Source organism: Euprymna scolopes, chromosome 43 (genome assembly GCF_053919585.1).
Source record: "Euprymna scolopes isolate OS-2025 chromosome 43, ASM5391958v1, whole genome shotgun sequence".
Classification (NCBI taxonomy): domain Eukaryota; kingdom Metazoa; phylum Mollusca; class Cephalopoda; order Sepiida; family Sepiolidae; genus Euprymna; species Euprymna scolopes.
The window spans coordinates 28564410-28588142 of NC_136524.1; positions in this window are offsets into that span (position 1 = coordinate 28564410).

Genomic DNA, 23733 nt, shown 5'->3' on the forward strand with positions numbered 1-23733 from the left:
ATATATATATATATACCGTACTTTGGTACTTTGGGGTAATTGCACCAACTAAAAAAAGTGCTCTTTATATGCGTGGTTGCCAAAAGAGCACTTTTAGCTAGTTGGCGCAATTACCTCCAGACTTGGCGCAATTACCCCAAACTATGGTAGATATATATTATTATATGTATTAGTGATAACACGATTCCAATATTTTTCCCGAAACATTCCGAACACAAAGATGTATTTATTTCACACTCATATGTGTGAAATAAATACGTCTTTGTGTTTGGAATGTTTGTGAGTGATATTTATGCTCTGAAAGTGTAAAATCATGTTTATTGAGCTTAATTAATTGTGGTAATATATATGTACATATACAGTGTATCGCAAAGGTGAGTACACCCTTCCCATTTCTTTAAATATTTAAGTATATCTCTTCATGGGACAACACTGAAAAACTGTTTTTTTTTACATAATGGAAAGTGGTCTGTCTGCAGCATATATAACAGAGTTAATTTATTTTTCCCCTCAAAATAACTCAAAATATAGCCATTAAAAGCTAAATCCCTGGCCACAAAAGTGAGTACACCCCTTACGAAAAGTTGTCAATATTAACATACAACATATCAACTATCAATATTTTGTGTGACCAGCATCATTATCCAAAACTGCCTTTAAACCCCTGGGCATGAAATTTACCAGAGCTTCACATGTAGCCACTGGAATGTTCTTCCACTCTTCAATTACGACGTTGCGGAGCTGGTGGATATTTGAGACTTTGTGCACCTCCACTTACTGCTCTAATTGTCTGTTTTTACCGTGGCTGGAGATAAATTTTGCGGGGACTCCACAGATGTGTTTGCACCATTTTTATGTCCTGGTACGAAGATTTAGATACATACCTTGTCTATATTTATTAAATGATTTTTGAGAGAAAAATAATCTAAAATCTACAACTTAAGCTTAAAGAGGTCATAAGAAGACATTGAAATATAGAGAATGTAATAATTATAAATCGGATTTAATGTAAATCTGAAATATTCGACTTTTCAAATGAGAAGTTGTACTTGCATTATGCTTCCACCTAGCTACAACAACTTTTCTTCCCTATCCTCTCTCTCTCTCTTTCTCTCGCTCTCACTCTCTCACACTCTCGCTTTCACTGTCTGTCTGTCTGTCTGTCTGTCTGTCTGTCTGTCTGTCTGTCTCTCTCTCTCTCTCTCTCTCTCTCTCTCTCTCTCTCTCTCTCTCTCTGTATCATAGAACTTCCATAAACAAAGTTTTTTCATAGAAAATTCAACCTCACGAATAAAATATAACAAGCATACTTCGTAATTGATTAACTAGGACTATGACAACAGTATATTCTTTTCTTTGTTTTGACTCTCGAGTGTGTATCCGTTGATATCTTATATGCTTTTATATAGAGTGGTGTGGTTCTCGGTTGATTAACTGTGTATAACTGTGTCGGATACGTATTTGAGGATCAAAACAATGAAAAGAATATACTGTTGTCATAGCCCTAATTATAACATTGTCGTCTTCGAGTCTAATGAAAACAAATACCTGTCAGAGTCATCCACTTGGAAAATCAAATCCTTTCATGTAAGCATATGGACATTCCATCCAATGTTTCCAATCTTTTCGTGGCGACATTCATAATTATTTTAACCGTATCCGCGAGTGGCAACCAATATTTGTTAAGCGGTGACACATTAGTAAAAAAGAAAAAGAAAGATTAACCATAATCCAACTGAGTATCCTCTATATAATAAAATCATTGCAGAACTTCCACTCTGGACCAAAATACCGAAGGTTTGCAACAACATATGCCACATACAAATTTATTATCTCTAACCTATTAGCCACTACTTTATGTAATCACTTTTCTGACATCCAGGTCAGATAAATAAAATCCTAGATTACATCCGAGGAGCTACACCAGCACTATCACTTTAACCTAAAGAGGAAGCAGTCCCGATTTTTACCCCTGCAGATCCCAGTAAACACCGCCGGTTATTATACACATGGTATGGGTATTTTAGATACACCCTTGTAACTGATCTATAAACTCATAGCACAAATGTTAAATTTCCGTTCGTCAATTCGAAAAATAATAAATTCTCCCTTAAAACATTCCAGCTATTCTCATTAGCTAAAATCAGACCGATCCTTTATTCCCGAATACAATTCTATAAAATTAAACAAACGCGCAGGAGCTTATCCAGTACGGCGTCTACAGATACACGATGCCAGCGTTTTAAATTAAATAAAACGATTATTTAGCTGCTCGGAGTTAATTGCTCCTCTCTTCCTCTCTCTTTCTCTCTCTCCTCTCTCTCTCTCTCTCTCTCTCTAAATGTGTTTACAGAGAGAGAGAGACAAACAGACAGACAGACAGACAGATAGATGGAGAGAGACAGAGACAGCGACAGAGCGAGATTTATATCTATTTTGTTTACATTTGAGCGCGATACCGAACCGAGCGGTAGGTAGATAGATAGATAGTATATATATATATATATATATATATATATATATATATATATATATATATATATATATATATATATATATATAAATATATATATATATATATATGATTATTGAGCTGGATTAAATCCGACGATATGAAATAAAATGGAGGTGGAAGGACCTGGATACTCAACGTTTCGCCCGATTTATGCGGGCTTCTTCAAAGGGATTGACCATCCCTCTTGAAGAAGCCCGCATAAATCGGGCGAAACGTTGAGTATCCAGGTCCTTCCACCTCCATTTTATTTCATATCGTCGGATTTAATCCAGCTCAATAATTATATATATATATATATATATATATATATATATATATATATAGAGAGAGAGAGAGAGAGAGAGAGAGAGAGAGAGAGAGAGAAAGAGAGAGAGAGACGAGCACGGTAACAAACGTTAAACTGTACATGTCGGTGCGTTACTTACAGAACATCGGTTATTTAAACTGCAAATTGGATCAACTAAAAAGCATTAAAAACTACGTAACAACGCAAAAATAATGAGCCACATTTTCTTGTGGAGGGGGGATTTCCATATTTAAAACTGTCTGATGAAGTATTTCCTGTTTTTCTTTATTGAAAACACAACGAATTTAGTCCGTCAAAATTTACTGACTCTCTCTCTCTCTCTCTCTCTCTCTCTCTCTCTCTCTCTCTCTCTCTCTCTCTCTCTCTCTCTCTCTTTGTATGGACAGCTAAATGGATAGATTTTTTTCTCCTTCTTTTTATCCTTCGCTTTACAGGTTTGATCCTGCCTGCCTCCCTACTACTTTTTTATCACCTCTCTCCACCCGATATGACTACTGCGTCTTTTTTTATTATTATTTTTACCCTCGCTGCTATTTTCTTTTTTTTTTTTTTTTTTTTTACAGCTGGGACTTGCTCAATATCCTTACTACACCTCCTCTCTCCACCTGTTCTTGACAAGGGTAGGTTGAGGGCATCCATTCCGTTAGACGTCCTTACCATGAGTAGTTGGGGGTGTTTATTCCGAAAGCCGTTCGTAACATGAGAAGGTTGGGAGTTGGCCAACAACAACAACAACAACAGCCGTACTTTAATTTTTTTTCGAGAGGGGATGCTTCCACCGGGCAAAGCCGGTTAGCAGTATTGCTAGTTTGCAATCTGTAATATCCTCCATTCTAAAATAATTAATTGCGTGTATATACATAGATATATATATATGTGTGTTTATATATATATATATATACATACATACATACATACATACATATATAAACATATATACGTATGTATATATATATACATATATATATATGCGTATATATACATATATATATGCGTATATATACATATACGTATATATATCCGTGCAAACATATAAGTATATATATATATGTATATATTTGCACGCGTACATACGCACACACACACACACACACATATATATATGCAATTATTTCAACAGCCAGAAAACTTCGCAGCACAGATCCGATGTGTCTGATTGATCTTGGACTTCCGGTTTGTTGGCTTTCTTGGCTTTTGTGGATTGCGACGTTGTCTGGCTGTGCAAATAATTATATATTCTCTCACATTCTGAAAACATATATATGTATATATATTTATGCATATGTATATATCATCAGATATATATGCATATATATATGTATATATTCATATATGTATATATTTATATGTATACATATATGTATATTTATGTATATGCATATATATTTATATATATATATGTATATATATATATGCATACATAAATGCATATGTAGATATATATTTATTTATATGTAGATATATATTTATATATATGTATATATATTTATATATATGTATATATTTATATATATGTATACATATATGTATATTTATGTATATGTAGATATATATTTATTTATATGTATATATATTTATATATATGTACATATATATAAGCAATTATATGTGTGTGTGTGCGTGCGTCATAATGATATTTATTATACATTGAATATATTTTATATATTGTTTTATCAAACTACGCTCCCGAGTTTACCATACCTCAAAAACACATACATACCATACGTAACATATAACACATACAAACTCGCACACACATTGATATATACATATGTGTGTGTATGTCTGTATGTGTACTATAAAATATTGTTTTGTATTGTTTTTTACTAAAGCAGTTTCTTTTTAACTTCCGTTTTCTGTTTAGCGGAAGTCTTGCCAAGTCGTGTGGTGTATACTAAGAAAAACTGCCTTCTGGTTAATGTTTGCATAAATTCCAGTTTAATTTTAAAACTCTACATGAAAGATTCGATGCTACTATAGTGTTACTTTTACTGTATTAAACCAGTCACCCATGGTATTTGTTGGTCTGTCAGTATTCTTTGGCACTTTCTCCATTGGCATCTTGATTATCCACATGCAACTAGCTATAAAATTTCACAGAATTTAAGATTATATTGTTTTCCATTCACATTAGTATAATGGAAAGATTCGTTTCTCTTTTTTAACTGACCGAACTGACTGGCAACCTTTTCTTCTGCACCTCCATACTGAAACAGTCTGTCCACGGGCCGTCTTGTCTTGTTAATAAAAAGCACTAGCCAACCACACTTGTGTCAAGAATTTTCCTCAACCAGAAGACCATGTGGAAAGAAGATATTGTGTTGCTGTTTCCTCACTGTGCATCACTAGATGTATCAGAAATTTCGTGAAAAATAGTAAATAATTCCACCCCGTTTTTCCAAGCTTATAACTCCTCGAAAAATGTAATTCAAGCTCTAATTTTCTTTTTCAATTAAAGGAGCAAGGACCAAGGTTTCATTAAAAAAAAAAACATAAAAACAACTAACGTGTTTTTTTTTAAAGGTTTTAAACTTCAGACTTTACAGGTAAATTTCTAAAAAACACTACTTTTTTGTTTTAAATTTGAATATATTATTTATTGACCTTTTCTCTTCAATTTGTGATATATAAAACTTTGGTGAGTAAATTAATTATTTACTTTTTAATAGACACTTGAAAATCGGTAGCGTGAATTTACAAAAAAACTTTTGTCTAAAATATTACATTCAGTTTATTGGAAAGAGCTAAAAATTTCACATTGACCCTGAAAATATCGTAAAAATAGAATCAATAGAAACATTTTGATAGATTTTTAAAGTTTAAAAATTGAAAAATAGTGAGTTCGTAAAATCCATTACTGTTTTTAAAAAAAATATATTTCTATTACTTTTAAAACAACTTTAATAGTTTATTTTGGAAGTATAATCCACAAAGAAAATAAACAACCCACTTTTAAAAGAGAAATTACGAGATTTTTTATATTTTATTAGCAGTTTCGTGTTAGGGGTATCAAAAATTCCTACAAAAATTCTGATACACCTAGTGCATCACTCCAGAATAAAACTCCCGTAACAACATTTTGGAAGGACATGCGTGATTAGTTATGTTTCTCGGCGTTTTGTAAGTGAAAATGGCCAAATCAACTTGGAAGAGGAATATTACATTATTGGGGGGGGGGAGATTTTTCTCGTTTAGTTGTCTTTTGTTTTATTTTGTTTTCGTTTTGTTTTTGTTTTTTGTTATTGTTTTGTGTTTTGTTTTTTGAATAACCCATATTGAGGTAGCAAAACAAAATGAGGGTAGGAATCACGCTATAGCACCAAAAAGTCTTTACTTTGTTTTTTTTATTTTAAATTATCATACAAAAAAAAATATTTAAAATTACCATATAATTTTTTTATTTTAAATTACCATATAATTTTTTTTATTCTAAATTACCATATAAATTTTTTTTATTTTAAATTACCATATAAAAAAAAAATTATTTTAAATTACCATATAAATTTTTTTATTTTAAATTACCATATAATTTTTTTTATTTTAAATTACCATATAAAAAATTTTATTTTAAATTACCATATAATTTTTTTATTCTAAATTACCATATAAATATTTTTATTTTAAATTACCATATAAAAATTCTATTTTAAATTACCATATAATTTTTTTATTTTAAATTACAATATAATTTTTTTTAAATTACCATATAAAAAATTTTATTTTAAATTACCATATAATTTTTTATTTTAAATTACCATATAAATTTGTTTATTTTAAATTACGATATAAAAAAATTTTATTTCAAATTACCATATAATTTTTTTTATTTTAAATTACCATATAATTTTTTTTTATTTTAAATTACCATATAAAATTTTTTATTTTAAATTACCATATAATTTTTTATTTTAAATTACCATATAAATTTTTTTATTTTAAATTACCATATAAAATTTTTTATTTCAAATTACGATATATTTTTTTATTTCAAATTACCATATAATTATTTTATTTTAAATTATCATATAAAATCTATTTTCATTATCGCATATTTTATTAAAGATAAAGAATTAATAAAAAAAGAGAACATTTCGTTTCAAAGTAAAGATTATTTTGTTTTATTTTAATGTGGAGTTTTAAAATCAAACTTAAATTTATTTAAGTATAAATCAGAAGGAACTTTTCCTCTGTACAACACAAATGAAAGTACTTATACAGCGAAGGTAGGTTTCGTATCTCTTAAGAAATTTATGTTTGTCCCGAAATACATGAATGAAATAAACCTATTTACAACAACAAATGCTTCTTGTCATTACTTCTATTACTTCTTCTTCTTCTTCTTCTTCTTCTTCTTCTTCTTCTTGTATATGTTTTCTTTCTTTCTTTTTCCTCGCCATAGCTTCTCTCGCCGCTTCAAAGAATTGATACCTTGCATGAATCAAACAAACTCCATATATCAACTTGATTGATGAAAACACGAGTGGGTCTATCTTATCGTTGGCAAGCGTTGACCTTGAAGTAGTATTTTGGCTCCTTACATCAAGTGGCTTTATGTCTTGCCTGGAGCGATTTCGATTTAAAAAAAAATTGTTGAGTGTAAACTTTGTGTCACACGCGCAATTACCAAGCTAACTTAATTATTGCAAAAACAATACTAAAGTCCACTAATTGTATCTCTACCATGCTCGCTGCATGTGTTCCTTGTATGTGCTTGTGTGCTGATGCAGAATCGTTTATCCTAGTAAACTCCCCGGATATCATAACAAGATAGTGAAAGTGAAAGTGAAAGTAAAATTAACCTATATGCCTCTAATACCTATTATTGGATACCTCCCACTCTGCCGTAAGGACACAGACAAACATATGCATAGACTAAGGGGTGATAATTGTAACACTCTGCCTTTAGCTAGAGAACAATCAGATGATCAGTCCTACATGTGTTTTAATTTCTTTTTGTGTGGGGGGGGGGTCGTTCCAGACAAGACATTAAGTCACTTGATGTAAGGATCTAAAAATACACAAATAAACTACTACTTCTAGGTCAAAAACTAGCGAACAACAAATGTTATCTGAATATATTTTGATTCGGAAAACAACAATTCTTTCCATTTTTGTAAGAAACATCGCTCATGGAATATGAGGACTAAAGGACAAAATAAGAGAAGCGAGATTTACGAGACTTCCAAACTAAACCCAAGATTAAACTTACAGCAATAGCATTAGTTACTTAGATACTTATACTTTTTCAGCCTTCTCCTCCGACCCAGAACTATGCCATCCTCGACTATGTCTCAGATAATGATGTTTGGATACGAGCGTCTAAACACATGTATTTGGGGATTTTAATGTACGGCATAATCACGTTGAGACACCGGTTCTGGCCAGACCACCGAAGTTAAGAAACGATGAGCCTGGCTAATACCTGATGATTGACCATTTGGGATTACTAGGTGTTCTATAGAGTGGCGAGACAGCACTACTATCAAAGGAGAAAGTTAAGCGCCTCCTTCCCACCACTAGTCAGTGAGAGACCCCTGGGCAAGGTCGATCACTCATTTTAGCCCCCCCCCCCGGAACAAGGTTACGTGAGGTCATAGAAAGCAGGTGACTGGTGTAATACGGAAGCAATCAGAAATAATTCTGTTCATGGTTTCATATCTAGTTGTGCTGAGCAAGAGATGCCTTTGGGTACAATGGTCAGGACTATCTCTCAGTTATGGGCATTGCTCGGACAAAAAGAAACTGCAACATACTGTCTGTACAATTGCAAAGAAAGCTGTTTCAATAAATCAAAAGCACTTCCGAGAAAACAGCATGAATGGCGTTGTGAATGATGAGCAGCAATGAATTCACGAATGCCTCGAAGGAGATAGATAGATAGATAGATAGATAGATAGATAGATAGATAGATAGATAGATAGATAGGGTGAGAGAGGGAGAGAGTTGTAACCGTCAATGACTGAACCAGGAAAGACACGACTTGAATTAACGAATAAATCAATCAATCAATGAAATATTCACCATAGAGATTAATTTGGTTTCTTGACCTATACAGAGGAAGCTGGTACTAGCACGCATAGTTTCTGTATTGCGCATTCCCCTTCATAGACCGTGACTTTTCTGACCATATCTCAGATCGTGGGGATCAGCATGTTTCACTTCTCGATTTATGATTGATTACATTGCTCATAGCCTACATTTTGGACCTCCAAGCTTAAAAGCAGTTGCTCAAATGAGGTAATTTATCGAAGAAGATACCTCTGCTTAGAAATTCTATGGCAATCCCTACTTACTCTCCCCAATGGTTCACGTCGAAAATTGTGCAGTTGTAATTGCGTATTGACAGAAAAAGTTCCGCTAACTCAACTGTCTGATGCAAATAAAAAAAATTATTGCATCAAACAGCAATTGCAAAATTTTAAAAGCCACAATTAAAGAAGATAAACCAAAATGGCCAGAAAACGCATTGAATCGTAGAATTAGGAACTCGCGATTTGGGGAAAATGTATAATAGCCTGGCGAATAATTTGAAAAAAAAAAACCAATCCTTAACAACAATGATGCCGCCTGCATAGTAACTGAAAAGCTTGCCCGACGGTTCGTCATGAACTCTCTCTTTGACTCGATAATTCTCTCCCTTTCAAACTCTCCACTACAGATTGAAGACAAGCTCGATGTTCCTGTAATCACTAGTAGTTCTTTCTCTCGCCTGTTTTATATATATATATATATATTTTTACTAACGGCACACCTACAGGTCTATACAAGTTTAATGTAATCATCCTTTCTCAGGTCTTAAGTATCGCAAAATCTTTGAAATCGCAAAAGCAGATGGGCCTGATTTTATCCCTGCTAAATACTTAAAAAAATGTTTTGCTGTGTTGGCCCGTGTGCTCTTCAAACTGTACGACAACCCTTGCTTCTATGGTAGCTGAAAAAAAAGTGCCTCTTCGGGACTGGTGTTCAAGAATTCTACACAAGCTATTTCGTTAAAACTAAAAAGGTAGGGAGTACGAAACACAACGACATGTATTTTGATATTCATTTTTGTTTTTGTTTTTTTTTTTTGTGTGTGCTTATCGCCATTCCGAAAGCCATGAAAATGGGAGTGTCTTATTTTACAACCAGATTAAGCGAGTTTTTAATAAAATCCTGTTCTCCCACGAAATTGCATTTTATCTGTTTACATCAAGGGAGCTCCTCAAGTATTTTCTACACATATCGATTTCCCCCTCTCTCTCCCTCTCTCTCTGTCTCTCTCTCTCTTTATCTCTCTCTCCCCATCTCTCTTTCTCTCCATCTCTTTACTTATCTATTTATCTATCTCACTCTCTAACACACACACAGTGTTTCTTTCTTGTTTCTCTACCTTAACTTTCCTTCCTCTTCTTTTTTTTTCTCCTTTCAGCTGCCTCCCTCCTCTTCTCTCTCGCTTTGCATTCCCCATTCTCCTTTTTCTTATTTGTTTACTTTTAATGAACGTTCTCCGCGTTTCTTCCTCTATGTCGTTTTCTCTCTTTCTCTCTCTCTCTCTTTCTCTTACTCTCTCTCTCTCCCTTATTTTCAACTGTCATTTCCCTCCTCCTCTTCTTCTTCCTCCTCTTCCTTCTTCCTCTTGTTTTTCTTCTTGTTCTTCCCTTTCTTTCCTTCTTCTTCCTTTTGTTGTTGCTATTTCTCTTATTATTATTATTATTATTATTATTATTATTATTATTCTCCTCCTCCTCCTCCTTCTTCTTCTTCTTCTTCTTCTTCATCTTCTTCTTCTTCTCGCTCTCCTTGCATGCGTTCGCTCGCTTTCCTCAGCGTTCCTTCCTGCTTCTAAAGATTATAAGTTCTAAATGAGGAAACAGCAACGACAGAATATGAACGGCCATCTTTGGCTCGAAAAAATACTTTTGCTATTTCTTGTATACTTTAAAATATATAAAGATTTTTTTTTTTTTTTTGCTGGCGCCATCTTGTTGCCAGCAGTTACCATAGCAACGACTCTGGTTTGCGCATGCGTGAAATATAGTAGTGTGTGCAAATATAGCTGGAAATGTCAAAAAGGTCGATTGAAAGGTCTGCAGAAAGGATCATAAGTAATAGTGAGAAGAAATGAAAATGCATATGTTTATTGATGATTCATAAAGTCAAATCGTAAATAATGCGAAAAGATGAGTCGGTTCAAACGTATCTCACCAGTGACCGGAAAGGTGCCAAAACAGAAGTGGAAGTGACCGGAAACATCCCGAAAATAATCTGTAAGAAGCCGAAAATGATCGAAAAGGTTTTGATAAAACACCAAAACGATACTGTAAGTAAAATAATGAAAGGTACGTCCAAGGATGGAGTATTGTTGTCACATCTGGGCAGGAGCAGCTAGAAATACTTAGCCTGCCTTGACAGAGTTCAAAATAGACAGTAACCTAGTGGGGAGATGCCCTTCTCTCTTCCCTGCAACCTCTTTCTCACGAAGAGACGTTGCCAGCCTGTCTCTGTTTTATCGTTAATTTCATGGAAAGTGCTCGTCTGAGCTCCAATCTATGGTCCCCTCCTCGCCAAACATTCATTAGAAAGACTCATCTAGCTAGAAACACAATCAATAATTTTCCCCACTCTTTATCCGTACTTAAACCTAAACGTAGATTCCATGAACAAAGCGTTCTTTCTTAGAACTACACGCCTGTGGAACTCTCTTCCGTTTGCCTGCTTTCCAGACGATTATAATATGGTCGTCTTCGTCCAATGTAAACAAGTTCTTGATGAGCCGTTCCCCTTAAGTAATCTAATTTTACCAAATTTACACTTCTAACGATTACTATGATATTGTCTTTTTAACTGCTGTGCACTCTTTAACCTTTATCCTCGAGTGGTCTCAGGGCCTTGATAAGTGGTGATTCCTTTGTAAAAGAAAAGTGGTCAACCATAATCGAGAGTGACCCGAAGGCTTCCTTTTCATTAGCTGCTATATGGATGTGTAGGAGAGGGTGTCACTCTATTTCCAATGTTGTGTAGCCGGTGGGTGTATGTGTGTGTGTGTGTGTGTGTGTGTGTGTGTGTGTGTGTGTGTGTGTGTGTGTGTGTGTGTGTGTGTGTGTGTGTGTGTGTGTGTGCGTGCGTGCGTGTGTGTGTGTGTGTGTGTGTGTGTGTGTTTGAATTCGTACATCGTCTAGTGGTAAAAAAAAATGTTATTTTATCGTCGTATGTCTGTGAAATGTTCATCGTGTCCTGCATGTATGAAAAATGTCCATTGATCATTGTCTCTGCGAACGCTTCTTCACAAATTCACGTAGTTGACAGGACGTAATACATAATTTTTATAGACATATTTTCACAATCAAACGGTAACAATATGTCTGCTTGTCTCAAAAGAATTCCATACCTTCCTTCTTTTATTATATTTTCACCCCAAACAAGGCACATTGCCACTTTGATGTAGGGGACTACTATCAGGGACATAAGCTACAGGGGTACTATGTGGGGATTTGGGAAACAAGATGTTAGCTCACGTTACACTCGAACTTCTGCATGTCAGTACAGTTGGGGAAGCAGGAACCCGGAAGCGAATTTCAAAGTCTAGCTGTTCTGGGGGAAGAAACTATTGGAGTGGAAGGTTCTCTCACATCTAGGGATCTCAACTGTGAAGGGGTGGGATTTTCCTGCTTGTCGGGTTTGTCGGTGTCCTACTGATGCAAACTACTAAAAGAACACCATAACAACGAGTTATATTTTACATGGGTTGCATTCGTCTTATGGATTCCCTTGTCGGAGTTTGGCACGCTAAGTCTCTTTCTATATGTTAACTCGTTACCCTGTCTGCTTCCGACAGTTATTTGCACATCTGTCCACTAACGTGTTTCTCACCATCGCATCAGTTTGATCTCTCCTAACTAACTATTACGTTAGAAAAATACTAAACACGCATTCAAGGGCACAAAACGTGATCTCTCACGTAATCCTAAAGTTGTTTACTCCTTATCAAATTCCAAATTTACTTTGAAATTCCTAAATCGACTTTGTTTTTTGTTTATTTTTTTTTTTATTTCTGCTTAAATTCAAGACCTTTCAAGCTGTACATACATATTTCCCAAAATCTCATTTTTTTTTATTTTTAATAAAATAATCGACCAGGTTACTTGGTGTTGTCCGGTCAATATCTAACACCAGGATTACTTCACTTACCCTTTATCCTCTCTTTATAATGCTTGGTATTTAGCAGTCGAGCACCAAGTACCATTTTTGAGACTTGAGCGAGGATTGAATCCTGATGTTCCAGTCTCCCGGCCCATCACTGTGCATTCAAACTATTATGCAAAATTTACCGTAACAAAAAGGATAAGAAAAAGGTCCTAAATACTGAAAGTGGTCAGATTGGTCTTGAAGATAATCGGTGTGATAGAAAGGACTGTTGTTGGCATCACGGACTGGAAGTTACCATAAAAGTTCCGAAAATAACCGGAAAGAACTAGGTAAGATCAGAAAGTTGAAGTAAAGGACGGAAAATAAACAGAAATATGTCGGAAAAGATCATAAATATACCATAAAGCACCGTGAATTATTGAAAATATCTTGAAAAATACCAGAAAGATGTTGAAAAAGGTTAGAAAAGTAAGAAACAAAGTAAGATGGGTCCTCTAAAGGACTGGAAATAATGGAAAATTTCCGAACTCTTGTAAATATATATATATATATATATATATATATATATATATATATATATATATATATATATATATATATTAAATTTATTTATACAAACATTAATGGCTACATATGTGCATACATGTTTCTGTAATCACCCGCGTTGGGGGGTTACGTCTTCAGGCCAAGAATTACCGTCGAGAACTGATATTTCAAACAAAAACATTTTGGGAGTTATAAGCGGGGGGGGGGAGTTTTGATACCCCCAAATTCGAAGCTATCTCTTTACAACCCTTCCTTTTCATAACCTATCATACTTTCATGAATCAATCAGTCCATTTTCTGTGGGCTGTTTTTGAACCCAGTCAACGACGGGTACTTTTGCTAGTATATATATATATATATATATATATATATATATATATATATATATATATATATATATATATACTAAAATGCTCCCTATCAGATTGAGCATTTGGGAAGCGATGTACAAATAACCATTGGCGTATGACACGATGCTCTTTGTGTAAACAAATTGTTAAAACATTGTTACTTCACTGCCCGCATAGCAGCAGCTGTATAGCACGACGGTTAGAAGCTCCGACAGTCGTTTAGGCGATCGGGTTTCGATCCTGGCTTGAGCTAGTTGCTTTTCTAACCGCACTGATGAGCTGTGAAACACCGAAACAGTACTACATATATATATATATATATATATATATATATATATATATATATATATATATATATATATATATATATATATATATATAGTAAGTTATAAAATGTATATGGCGATTAAGCTACACTGAATATTCCGCGTTTCATCCACTTATGCATAAGCCTGAAGAGTCCTAGAGTGGATGAAACGCGGAATATTCAGTGTAGCTTAATCGCCATATACATTATATAACTTACTAACTAGCTCTACCTACGTATTGAGCACTTTTGAAGTAAATACTTAAAGCTTACGCATAAATCTATACTTTCGTATATTAATTTTATGTGAGTAAATTAAGTAGTTACATATATATACATATATATATATATATATATAATTTGCAAACAATTCAAGTAACACAAGTATATTTAAATCACATTCATGTCATTTTATTGTATATGTAGTACGTCTTAAGGCGTACCATATATGAAATAAAATGATATGAATATGATTTTAATATACTTGTGGCATTTGAATTGTTTACAAATTATATATATATATATATATATATATATATATATATATATATATATATATTCGGGTTTTTTTATTCAAAAGTAATGGACTAATGAATTCAACGAGGCTGTTAGATAGTGCTCAATAAAAAGAGCTGATAATACTTGTTTATTGTTATATAAACATGCTCACATCCCGCTGCTACAAATAGCCACTTGTTTCAATCAAACAACAGATATCATCAGGCAGCGACTTGACTATTCAAAAGTTCAATGAATAATCAAGAAACTGGAAACAAGTGGCTATTTGTAGCAGCGGGATGTGAGCATGTTTATATAACAATAAACAAGTATTATATATATATATATATATATATATATATATATATATATATATATATATATATATATATATATATATATATATATATATATATATATATATATATATTGCAATTAGGAAGGGAAGACTTTTATGATTCATGATTAAAAGTAAATTTATATATATATATATATATATATATATATATATATATATATATATATATATATATATATTCCTTTAATCTTCTTTCCAAAAAGGGGAAAAAAGGAGAATAGGAGAAGAAAGAAAGAGAAATAGGGAGCCAGCTGGCCGATTTCGATCCTTGCTTGTATCGGGGGAATTTTTAAAACAAGAATGAAAAAGCGATTAAAATTGTTTTATTCAATTTACGGGGAGAAAAAAAAAGTGGGAAAACGATTAAAATAAAACAGCGTTATGGACGAATACCCTAGAAATTAATCACGTTCAACCCCAGGAGGCATTCCCTTTGCTTGCAAAGGGAAGGTTTTCTAAGTCGAACGTAAATAGTCTCCAAGATCTTATGGTTATATAGTGAATGAGCACGACTCAGAATAGAAAAAGAGTCCGTGCTAAAGTTCGCTGCACAAGACGGGTTTTTAAGTAAATGATCAGTAATTGAAGACCCGTATGTGTTAGTAACAACGTCCGTTGCCCGGTAGGTTCCATTCCTAATTTTACTGAGTACATGTTGTTGACTTCTTCCATCTAATCTTAATTTCGTTCGGCCCAAGTAGTTGGCACCGCAACCACATTCAAAATTGTAAATAACGTTACTATTATGGGGGGTAGAACGTCTTTTCGAGAAGATGGTAATAAAGTTCTCGTTGAGAACACAACACGCACATTGACAGAAAAATAACATCCATGAACTGCTGAACTTATTTGTTTGGCAAATTTCTCACTTACTGTACCCAACCAAGGTAAACGAAGATAAATTAGATATTTGGCCACTATATTCTCTTTAATTCGAGAGAATTTCGCCAATTTCCTTTGAATAACTGACCTGATCAGATCTAGTGGGTAGCCGTTTTTGGATAAAGTATCCGTAATTGTTTCCAATTCCTCACTTAAATTTAACTTGGAACAAATCATAAGGGCACGATGTGTTACGGTCCAAATTAGATTTACCTTACGTTTTTTAGGGCAAAATGAATCCCAACGAGTGTACAATCCTATAAATGTTGGTTTACGGTATATAGATGTATGGTAACTAGATGGTGTTTTTGTTACCAATACATCAAGGAAAACTATGGATGAATAGCACTCTCCCTCATAGGTGTATTTTAACGCGGAATGCATTCCATTGAGTAATGAGAAAAAGGTGTTTGCTTCCGTTTGGTTATTAAATAAACAGAATGTGTCGTCAACATATCGGAAGTACACTAATGATTTTATGGGTTCAGATAGTAAGAGCTCTTCATAGAACCCCACAAAAATATTCGCCATGGGCGGTTCAAGTACTGACCCCATGGCTACGCCATCTTTTTGTCGATACATAATATTGTTGAAACTAAATTCCACAGATGTTGTGGCAAATTTCATAAGTTCAATAAAGATGTTTTCAGGAATAGGAGGAGGTGATATCCGGCCCCGATATAAAAAATCTGCACAGATATCTATAGTTTCCAAAACAGGGACACAAGTAAAAAGATTGCTAATGTCATAAGAGCACATAAATCTATTAACAATCTTAGACTTTTTAATAAAGTCAGCAAAATAAAATGAATCTTTAAGACAATATTTACTATAATGTTGTAAAACAGGTTGTAAAATGTCAAAGATCCATTTTGAGACCTTGTGTTGCGATGACCCTACCATGGAGAGAATGGACCTTAATGGGATATCCGCTTTAAGGTTTTTAGGCAGACCATATAACCTTGGGCGAATAGACCCAGATGGTCTTATCTCACTAGCTACGTTCGTCGAAAGTACACCGTTTTTTACCCACTTGACCAGTTTCTTTTGAAATTTGGTTTCCAAGGAGGCGGTTTAATCATGAGTTGCGACAGAGCCCAATTGTTCAAATTTGTCTTTTTCATCTAGTATTACTGACATTTTGTTAACGTACTCATGATGAGTTAGTATAACCAACCATGACCTATCTGGTCTAGTAATGACTAATGATGGTTTTTGTCGTAGGGTTTTAATGACTGCAAAATGCTCCTTGCGCCATTAAACTCAGTGGCATAACTGTGAGCAAAGTCATTCAATTTTGCCTTAAGACCCCTATTTTTGGTTTCAGAGACTGGTGCAAGTCTCTCCGCTTGGGCATTGAGGATTTCATATACCTCTTCTCGTTTAACACCGGGCAAAGGAATACAAAAATCTAAACCATGATCAAGTACCATTAGTTCTGAAGGTGACAAGTCATGGGAAGATAAATTAAGAATGTTACTTCCAACTTTTTATATATTAAGTCTTGCAATTTGTTATTTGATTTAAAAACTAATTTTTTAATATCTCGTTCTTGTAAAATTGCAACATATCGTGCAAAGCAAACTTTATCAAAGCACGAAAGAATGCTCACTACTTCCTTCCATAATTAAACATTTTCACTCTTATATTTCTCTAAATTCAATGCTAGTTTATCCAAAAAAGTTATGGATAAACGCATTCTTGATTTTGTGTCCAGGTTACAAATTCGCTTTTTTATTTTAAATAAAATAAACGAAGGACACACATTATTATTGACACAGGAATGTAAGAATGTTATATTATCTTGCGTCGATCTAATTTTACTTTTTTAGAATAGAGGTTAATTTCTTAATTAAACTCGAATTGTACCTCGTCTTCAAATATTTCATAATGTTTTTAGGGATACAAAATTTAAATATTGCAATTAGGAAGGGAAGACTTTTATGATTCGTGATTAAAAGTAAATTTGTATGTACATATGTATATATATATATATATATATATATATATATATATATATATAATGTAGAAAAGGGAACAGGAGAGGAAAGAAAGAGAAATGGGGGGGGGCAGCTGACCGGTTTCGACCCTCGTTTCTCAAAGCTGTATCGAGGGACTTTCTAAAACAAAGAATGAAAAAGCGATTAAAATTGCGTTTTATTCAATTTACGGGGAGAAAAAAAAGTGGGAAAACGATTAAAATAAAACAGCATTATGGTCGAATACCCTAGAGATTAATCACGTTCAAACCCAGGAGGTATTCCTTTTACTTGCAAAGGGAAGGTTTTCTAAGTCGAACGTGAATAGTCTCTAAGATCTTAAGGTGATAGGCCCTGTCGGTGGGGCATTAGAATACGCCGACTGCCCCACTGCAGACGGTAAAAGTCCCTCAATGAGGGTCCTGGATATGACCTTAAATTATATCTTTGGATTCGGCATTAAATAACCCAAAAAGGGTTGATATGCCGTAAAACAAAAACAACCAACCAACTTAAGGTGATATAGTGAATAAGCACGACTCAGAATAGAAAAAGAGTCCGAAAATAGTCCATTTTTATTGAGCTGGCGATTTTTAGAAACATCTTTATTGTATATATATATATATATATATATATACTAGCAAAAGTATATACTAGCAAAAGTATATACTAGCAAAAGTACCCGTCGTTGACTGGGTTCAAAAAGATTTGTTTTTGGCTTCGATTCTAGCTGATGGTATCTAAATACTTTTTTTTACTTTTGAAATCACGACTTTATAATAATGTTTACGAAGACTGAACTAATTAAAGTATCACATTTAAGCGCATTTAAGCCGGGCACCCTCCTGCTTGTATATCACATAAAATTTTTAAGAGCACGCGAAAAATTTTAACAAAAACACATTAACATTGAGTTATAGCTGAAGTGACAATCTGGAAACAATAATTAAAAGCAATAGGAAACTTCTTAACGATACAATTGAATCGGATATAAATAGTTTAACTAAATAATGTAACTGCTTGAATAAAAGTGAATGTCCACTAAATGTCAATTGTTTATTAACTCTGTAGTATATAAAGCCACAATATCAACAAAGAGTATCCAAATATCAATAAATGTTATATTTGTCTGGTTGGTAACACTTTAAGGGAAAGGTTCTCCGGTCATAAGTGCTCCTTCAAGGATCCAAACTATAATGCATCACTTTCTATATATTATAATGGATTAATTAATTAGACAAAATTTTACACCAACTGTTAAAAGGAATACCTTAAGAAAAGATAAAACATGTTTCTCTCTTAGCTCACCTTGTTATTTATGTTTTACTGAAAAATTATATATTATGAGATTTAAAGATAGGGGATAAGTTACTTGTTAAAAAAAACAACAAACCTTCTTAAATTATAGGCATTATTAAAAAAAATACTTCCTCGGCAACCTAAACAATTATTTTATAAACTGAAATTAATTATTTAAAACAAAACTTTCCTTTTAGTACTAATATTTTCGTTAACTGTGAATCTCATTTTAAGATTCGGTTTCAAATAAATGTCCAATTAACATCCGTTTACTTGGTTAGGGACAATAACTGAAAGATTCGCCAAACAGATTAGCTCAGCTGTTGAACGTTGCAAGTTTGCCGCTAATGTACGTGTGCTGTTTTCGACAAACCATTATCGCAATCCTCTCGAAAAGACGTCCTGCCCCCCCTTCATATGAATAATTTCGTTCATCAATTTAAATGTAGTTGCAGTGCCAACTACGTTGCAAAGACAACTCTTAGGTTAGATGATCGCGTGCAACAACATGTATCCAGTTAAATCGGGAATGGAATCTACAGACCAACGGACATTTTGAGCAATAGGTATGGTTCTGCTATAGCGGACCATTTGCTTAAAACCCCGCGATGTGCTATGAATTTTAGCAGTGACTCATTTTCTATCCCAAGTAAAGCTCACCTTGCTATTTCTATTAAGATATTGGAGACTATTCACGTCCGTTTAAAGAGACATTCTCTCTGTAAGCAGAGGGATTTCCATTTGGGTTTGGATGTAATTAGTTTTTCAGGCATTTCCTCTCCATTGTATAATTATCATAACGATAGACTTATTTTAGTCGTTCCCGAATTTTTTTTTTTTTTTTTTTTTGCTTCATTACGATAATTTGATTTGATTTTAGTCGTTCGTCCCTATATAAAACAAACCTCTTGATTCGGCTTTGAAAAGTGAGAGCGAAACCTGGTCTGTCGACTCTATCCCCTTATTTGTCTAACTTTTTTTTTCTCAACCTCCATCGAACGTTTTTCATCCTGGATAAAATAACACTCAGTCTTCCCTTTTTAATAGCTATAATATATATATATATATATATATATATATATATATATATATATATATATATATATATATATATATAAATTATTATAATAATGATAAGTGTTGAACAGCGTTTAGGTTTAGAAAAGAAATTGTAATATGCCTCTGAAGGGAAGTATTAGGACGGAATTTAAGGACGATTATATATATATATATATATATATATATATATATATATATATAATCGTCCTTAAATTCCGTCCTAATACTTCCCTTCAGAGGCATATTACAATTTCTTTTCTAAACCTAAACGCTGTTCAACACTTATCATTATTATAATAATTTATTTGTGGTATTTTAGATCTTAGTATTACTTTCTATAATATATTAACCCTCTATCCATTATATTAAACATAACTCTACTAAAATGTATGGTAACAACGTTTTTAAATTAGACATATTTAAAAAAGAAAACTACTTTAAAAATATAATTTTAATTAATTGCATTATTATTTTTATTTGAAGTTTGATTATCTTATTTATACTGAGAAATATTATAAAATATTTATAGAGAAGATTAACCTATTATTATAGGTAACTTAAAATATTAAATTTTGCATAATAAATTTTAATAAGATTTCAAATTAAATCTTTAGGCTAAGTTTTTATCAACAAATTTAACCAAGATCATTTTTTAACAAAACCGGACATAAAGCATCTCGTGGCAAATATATAGTAACTCTTAGATAGATTGCAGACAGTTGAAAAAGCCTTTATTCCGCCCAGTTCCCCTTTTCATATTTGGCATTCAATTGGCAGATTCATTTTTTCTGATTTTTTTTTCTTTTTTTTTTTTTTTTGCAAAGCATACGTGGGTGTTTTGACATAATTTAATAACTGATTAAACCAGCGTCACCTTTCTTAAAAAAAACTCATTCATTCAGACAATTAGTTTTAAGGAAAGGTCTCCAAAATTTGTTTCTCTTATTCCTTTTTTCTCTTCTTAGTTATTTTTTTTTTCTGTTTTCTATCTTTTATACTCGGTTTCCATTTTCATTAAATAACTGGCCTCGAGTAAAAACCAAGGTATATTGCCTGACGATGTCTTTTAAGACTAAAACAGTAGATTTACTGTAGTTACTTATGGCAATTTTGTTTACTTAAATTGAATAAAATAATATATATCCATACGGCAGCGTTCCTATTTTTATCGAATGGATCAGATGCGATTGCAAATTGTATTGTTACTATGACTGATGTGTGCATTTATGACCTGAAATTTTCATCTCTCTGGTGAAGATATTGATGTTGTGAGATTCTAAGAAAGCAACCTTTGATGTGTCATTGTATTCCTCTGTGCAGAACAAAAATGAATCGATCAAGATTTACTGGCACCTGTTGAACGTTTACGAAACCGATACGGAGATGGGTTTGTCGATTTCAGAGTGGCGACTAAGATGTGAGAGGCAAAACACGTTACAGGCGCCCATGTATAGTCACTACCTCGTTGCTGCCAAATGTGCATTGAGAATGGTGGTGACTATAGAGAAAAATAAATTCTGGAACAAAAGCAGTCGCTTGTTTTAATGGTACCACTTCTGTCTGTGTAGCTCTCTCACATTTTTTAGCTAAAAATAGGATTTAAGAGGTGTGTGTGTGTGTGTGTGTGTGTGCGCGCGTGCGTGTGTGTGTGTGTGTGTGTGTGTGTGTGTGTGTGTGTGTGTGTGTGTGTGTGTGTGTGTGTGTGTGTGTGTGTGTGTGTGTGTGTGTGTGTGTGACACTGTCGCTTGAGCGGAATCCCAGTGTCTCATCGGTGTAAATAACCCTGGAAGGTTTAAAGGTTGGAAGATCTAAGCAAAGCGAGGTGGGACTAGAGCCGTCAGCTAATTGCTAAATCTAATAGAAGTGTTACTATAATTCCTTGATTACGTTAACTACACGCCCACTAGTAGGTATCAGGTGGATGTATGTGTGTGTCGGCCGAATGATAACTTGAAAGCAAAAACCAAACGAAAGGATAAAACAATAATTATTTTGATTAAAATTAGTTTTCGAGCGATTAGAAAATATGAAAATTGCTATAATTCTCGATTGTTGACGAGTAGTGTCAAGCAATAGATTGACCCTGCCTAACCCTAACCCTAACCCTAACCCTAACCCTAACCCCAACTGAATCGAGTCGTGAGAATAGCATTTGGAATTACGGTTGATGTACAACGAGTCTGACATAAACAGTTGACCAATCATCTGCCAGCGAGATTCGATGTGGCGAACGCTGTTTGGTGGACGAAGGGAAATAGCGTTTCCGACACAACCACCCTCCTTAATATAAAGAGAACGTTGGAGTTTTGAACTCAGAGCTGAGTTGGTTTGAGTAGAGGGCCAGGGTAGTAAAACTCTTTGGGATAAAGCAGATCAGTTCCCCAAAGATGGACAGATGAAAGAATCTTCAAGACATTTCGAAAATTTGTGAAACGTCCGTGAAAAAATGGCAACTCCGAAACTAATACCTGAACCCATAATAAGGAAGAAATCGAATTAACTCATGATCAGCAAGTACATTATAAAAGAAATTTGCCAAGAAATTACCAGTTAAAGGTGCATTCAATCCGGCTAATAGAATATTACACGAAAGAAAAGACTAAGTTAAAACTAGCAGAATTAATTCATTGATAACGTGTGACTTTACTACGATACATGGACAAGACTAAGAGAGAGAGAAAGAGGGGGAGAGAAAGAGAGAGGGAGAAAAAAGACAAATAGAAAGAGAAAAGAAATCATAGCTGGTTTGTTGGATTACAGTGCGTTGGGGTATTAATTCTGTTTTTCTTTCCTTTTATTTTTATTCATCTTTATTCTTTTGTTATCCATTATTATTCAATCCCTGATCTGAACTGTGTAGCTTGCTGGCATTGTTTTTCAAAGATATATTTAGAAAAATCCGAAACAAAGGCTTGTGTCATTGACTGTTGTTGCCTCTATATTTCTTCATCACTGCTTTAGAGAGCAAGTGAATTCAGCTTTCGCTTTGTTTTGTTCTTTCTTTCTCTTTACACTCACGCTAAGAATGATGGCACATCAAGCTGTCGAACGAAGATTTTCTATTGATAACAGTAACATTTCCCGGGCACGAAGGCGTACTAATAGGAGTTGTCCGGGTGCATACAAGGAGCTCATTGCATTTGACAACCTGGAGTCACTATATCCTTTGTAACCGAGCGAGGGTGATTTTCCTCCCGGCCCCGTTATTCGTTGGAGTGGCTTACCAGGATGTAAGTACGAGCGGAGCCCTCGCTCGTGTTATATATATATATATATGTACGCTCACTCTTTGTTTATAAACAGAGCGGTTAGAGCACTGTAAAAGTGGTGGACGGATGTTTGTTTAAATAGACATTTGGCGATATTATTTACGGGCGCCGCTCCCGTGGGTTATCGGTAGAACTGCTGACTGTCAACGCGATGGTTTTAGGTTCAATCCACGGCTTGGGAGAGGTGCTAGTCTAGCGGCACTAATGAGTTGTGATACAACAAAACATATATATATATA